This window comes from Papaver somniferum, chromosome 5 (genome assembly GCF_003573695.1).
Source record: "Papaver somniferum cultivar HN1 chromosome 5, ASM357369v1, whole genome shotgun sequence".
NCBI classification, from domain to species: Eukaryota; Viridiplantae; Streptophyta; class Magnoliopsida; order Ranunculales; family Papaveraceae; genus Papaver; species Papaver somniferum.
The window spans coordinates 135,924,464-135,929,562 of record NC_039362.1 but is presented as its reverse complement, the minus strand read 5'-3'; positions in this window follow the sequence as shown (position 1 = coordinate 135,929,562).

Below are 5,099 nucleotides of genomic sequence, written 5' to 3'. Positions count from 1 at the left end.
TTGGGAGAAACTAGTGCTCATAGCAAGCTAGTTCTCTTCCCATTCTATAGGAATGCCTGTATTCTTGCCTTAGTATTGCTTCATTTTAGTTTTTCCACATCCCTGCCCTTGGCTTAGGCCTTGGTTCATCTTGTTTTGTTCTTTGCTTTTGCCATGTGTTGCCCTGTTTGTGTTTCCTTTTGTTTATTTTGTTAGCCATCTTCTTTATTGCATTATCTTTGCTTCACTGCCACCTTTGCTTCTGTTGCTTTGCTTCTCTTATTCCACTGCCCTGCAGCTGCTGTGCAGCACTTGTGCTGCATTGCCTTTCCTTCCCTTGCAGCTGCTGCTGCTGCCTTTCTGCAGTTCCTGCTGCCTTCACTTCCCTTGCAGCTCTTGCTCCTGCTGCTGCTACTACCTGCTATGCAGCACTTGTGCTGCTGCCTTCACTTCCCTTGCAGCTCTTGCTCCTGCTGCTGCTACTACCTGCTGTGCAGCACTTGTGCTGCTGCCTTCCTTTTCCCTACTTGTGCTGCTGCTGCAGTACTACTTCTTTTTCTTGGCCTTGCTATGCAGCTCTTGCACTGCTGCTGCTTTCTTTACTTTGTGCAGCTGCATTGCCTTCCTTTCTGCTACACTGCAGCTGCCCAAGCTGTTGTTGCTGCTGCTTCCTGCAGCCAAGCAAAGGCCAATCCAACTGAGCCCAAAGCTCAGCTCATTCCAAAAAGCTAAGGCCCAGTCCATAGTTACCAAGCCCAGGTTTGAACCAAAAGTTGAAGCCCAGTTCATTAAGGCTCAAAGCCCAATTCAATCAACTGTGGGCTTAATCAAAAGCCTAAGTTTAAGACCAAAGCCCAAGTTCAGTTCACTGTAAGGCCAGAGCCCAATTCATTCAAAGGGCATTCCAACCCATTAGTACTCAAAGCCCAATTTAAGCCAAAAGGCTTCATAGCCCAATAGCAATTTAGGAACCCAATTAGCTAGAACACTCCAAAACACTCCCGATCTCTGTGGATCGACCCGTACTTGCACGAGCTACAACCGACGACCGTGCACTTGCGGTATTACTGTAGGCCCGCGTTTCATTGCGCTTAATTTTATACATATCTCCGGGACCACCAAGTTTTTGACCGGGGATGAATTCTAAACCCTTTTCGGGGCATACCAAGTTTTTGGCGCCGCTGCCGGGGATTGGTGTTGTGTTTTTCGTGTGTTTTATTAGCTATTTTTGCATTTCACTGCATAGCATTTGCATTTGCATCTGCTTCACTTCATTTGCTGTTGGACCTGCCGTTCTGAACCTGTTTTTCCTCTGCTGGGACGCCACCAAGGAAAAGAACCAAAACCCAACTGGGTTTTTGCAACAATATCAGAGCAGCTGGGCTGTGCTTAAAAGGTAACCCATTTAAGAGAACCCAACCTGTGGGCTTCCAAATTTCTTTAATTGTGGGCTTGTAATATTAAAGCCAATTTTTGGGCTTCTCTTATTTTCTGTTGGGTTTGTAATAATTTATTTTTGGGCTTGTTGTTTAATTTGTGGGCTTGTATTTATTTTGTGTGGGCTTGTTTAAATTCTTCCATTGGACTTGTATTTTGTAGTCTGGGTTTAAACCCAGCTGAGCTTGTAACCGATTGTGGGCCGCCGCCTTCCATTCCATTAGAGGACAAACAGTGGGCTTGCTCCCATTTCAAAAAAAAACCAAATTTTATTTTCTTAATTTTATTTTCTTTAAAAAAAGAAAAAAAAAAATTATTTACTTTTTCCCATTCAAAAAAACCAAATTTTACTTGCTCCCATTTTAAACCAAATTTTTCTTTTATATCCCATCAAAACCAAATTTTTCCCAAAAATCCAAACCCTTTAAAAAAACCAAATAGTGGGCTTTTTGTCATTTCAAAATGGACCAACCTCGTGCTCTCCATGAATACATGTATCCATCAATACAAATTCCATTATCATGTATTGTATTACCTCAAACCAATAACCCTTTTAAAATAAATGCAAACATGATACAAATACTTCCTATATTTCGAGGGTTCGATTATGAGAACCCCTATACTCATGTAAGAGAGTTTGAACAAATTTGTCGGACTATGCAACCTGATCATATGTCCGAAGACTCTCTGAAATTGCGTTTGTTTACATTTTCTTTAAAGGAAAGGGCCAAAACATGGTTTTACGGTTTGAGACCACAATCAATCACCACTTGGGAACAACTCACTAATCAATTTTTCCAAAAATTTTTCCACATCATAGGACCATCGCTATTCGTCAAAGTATCAATTGTTTTGTCCAATTGGATGAGGAAACTGTTTTTCACTATTTTGAACGTTTTAATGATTTGTTGAGTGAATGTCCGCACCATGGAATTGAGAAGTGGAGACTTGTCGTCATCCTCTATGAGGGACTAGACTTTAAATCTCGAACCATGGTTGAGTCTATGTGTAATGGTGAGTTTATTGATAAATCTGTGGATGATGCATGGAATTTTTTAGCCGAGATTGCAGAGAAAACCCATCAATGGGAATCCGTTAGGGAAACAGGAACAACACCACATGATATGAGTCACCCCATGAATTAGAGTTTTATTCTTGTAATAGCTCCGACCTTAGGATTGAAAATTATCCTAGATTGCAAAATTCCTATCATGATGATGATGATGATTATGATGTTATGTTAGAAGAACATGTCTATACTGAAAATGTTATGGAACCTTTGGGTTCAAATACATTAGGCTTCTCTGCCCCGACCTTAATGCATGATATTTCTTCTAGTATTCCATGTGATGTTTCCCCTGATGTGCCGATACATGAAAATAATCTGTTGATGATGTTGATAATTCTGATTGTATCTTGCCAATTTGATTGATGATTGTGAGCATGATGTGACATGTGTAGATGAGTTAGGAGATTTTGATTTGATTGATAATGATATGCCTATTCTTCTACCTAAGTCACAATCTGATGGCCTTCCACCCAACCTAGATTTGGTTTGTACCAATATTGTAAACCATTTTTCTGAAAATTCCTAATCTAGGATTGGAACTGTGTGCTTCCCAAGTCCTCTTGGACTATTTTGCTTCAAAATATAACACTTTTAAAGAGCCACAGTTGGAAATTGCATGTTTGCCCATCCCGAAAACAGTCCATTATGAGTTAGACCTTTTGAATCCTGAACCCTAAAATTAAAAGATTTTGTGCTTAAAAGTAAACCTGTTGAAAATTTAGGTTTAGGGGTATTCATTCGGTTTTTCACTCTCACTCCCATTTAAGTCCAATTTTAGTGTTTTGAAACTTTCTATGTCTCTACACTTTTTCTTTTGGGTTGATCCTCAACTCTTTAGATTTTGTGTATGGTGAATTTTTTGTATATAATCCAGTAGATAAAATTTCTTAAAAACCCTTTTGTTCCTTTTGTATATATTTTGCTAATCCAATATGATCTCGGCTGAAATATGTTGGATTTTTGCCTTGAATAACGGAGTTTTAATTCTGCTTTCGCCGAAATCGGGTATTCTCTCTCCTTTTACTCTACTCAGCATGTCCCTTTCCATATGTTGCATTTTAATTCTTTCCATATTTTGAAACATTGAGGACAATGTTTAGTTTAGGTTTGGGGGTAGAGTAGATACCATGATAATTGCCATAATTGAAAACAACTCCTTCTTTTTGAAAAAATTGAAAAATTCCAAAAAATTGAAAATTCCAAAAAAATTGAAAAATCAAAATTAAAAAAAAATTAAAAAGAAAAAAAAAAAAATGGAGCTCATTTACCTTGAAATGTTGACTCTTGTGCAAATATGTATTTTTATTAGGAGTCTTAGTCTAGATATTTAGGCACCCTGATTCTAGCACAATTCACATAGTGATAAGAAATTTGCACGCGCACGATCTACCAATACATGTATGGCCTCGATCTTCAAGGTGTTTGATAGGAAGTTACGATTGCCAATCACTTTAGAATACTGAACGAAACTTGACTAGCTTGTTCTTTGGTTGGTTGGGATAGAAGGTGGAGGTTACATTAAGAAAGACAACCATCGAATTTAACTGGGTGCATCAAAAAGGGCTACCTCTTGCAAAGTGTCATGTAATTTTTGTTTCCTTTTGTATATGTATCAAAAGTGTTTCTTTGTTCTAAAAAAAAAAAAAAAAAAAAAAAAAAAAAAAAAAAGAAAAAAAAAAGAAAAGAAAAAAATATCAGAAAAATACAAAAAAAAAAAAAATTTCAAGTATTTATCAATTCCATCATCTCTTGTTCCAAAAATAAAAGAGAATAGTCAATGTAAATAAGAGTCATGTAAATAGTCATCTTTTGTTGTTTCATTGTAATAAGCAAGGAGGGTGTATGCCATTGATGTACAACGCGAGCAATTGTGAAATACCTCCAACTCATTCACAATTCTCGTAAAGTCCGGACAGCTAGCTAGATTTCAACCTTGTTCTTAGCCTGAGAAACTATCTCTTGGTGATTAGTAGTCATAACTTCAGATCTTTCTTTACACATGTGTAGATACACTTTACACTCTTATCACATGTCTTTTTTTGTTATCAGTGCTAGGATTGTGCCTTCGATAGCTAGATTGACATCTCCATTTTGCTGTGAGTTTAACTGTTTTGCACATGTCACATTTGATGGAATATGAGCTTATATTTTGTCCTTAGGTTTTGTAGGCACACCTCTGGTAAACCTTCACGAGACTTCAACTCGTCCACTAGGGACACTTAGTGGTTTAAAAGGCTTAGTGCATATGCTAAATGCATTTGAGAGACCAGCGACAGTGGTATAGGTAGGATTTCCTTAGTTTTGTTTTACTTGAGGACAAGTAAAATTCAGGTTTGGGGGTATTTGATGAGTGCCAAATATTGTATATATTTATCCCTTTTTGTTGGCATTTAACTCATCTTTTGCGCATTAATTCTACATTTTATCCCATATTCTGTATTTTCATTGTTTTCAAGAATAAATATTTTTCTTACTTAATTTTATATTTTTAGGTAATAAATAAAGTCTGGATGAATTGCGGAGCGGAATAGAGCAGAAAAGTAGTGAAAAGCCGGGAGGAGTTACGCAAGGAAGCCGCGAAGAACGTTGTGCATAAGACCAAGAGGCTAGGAAT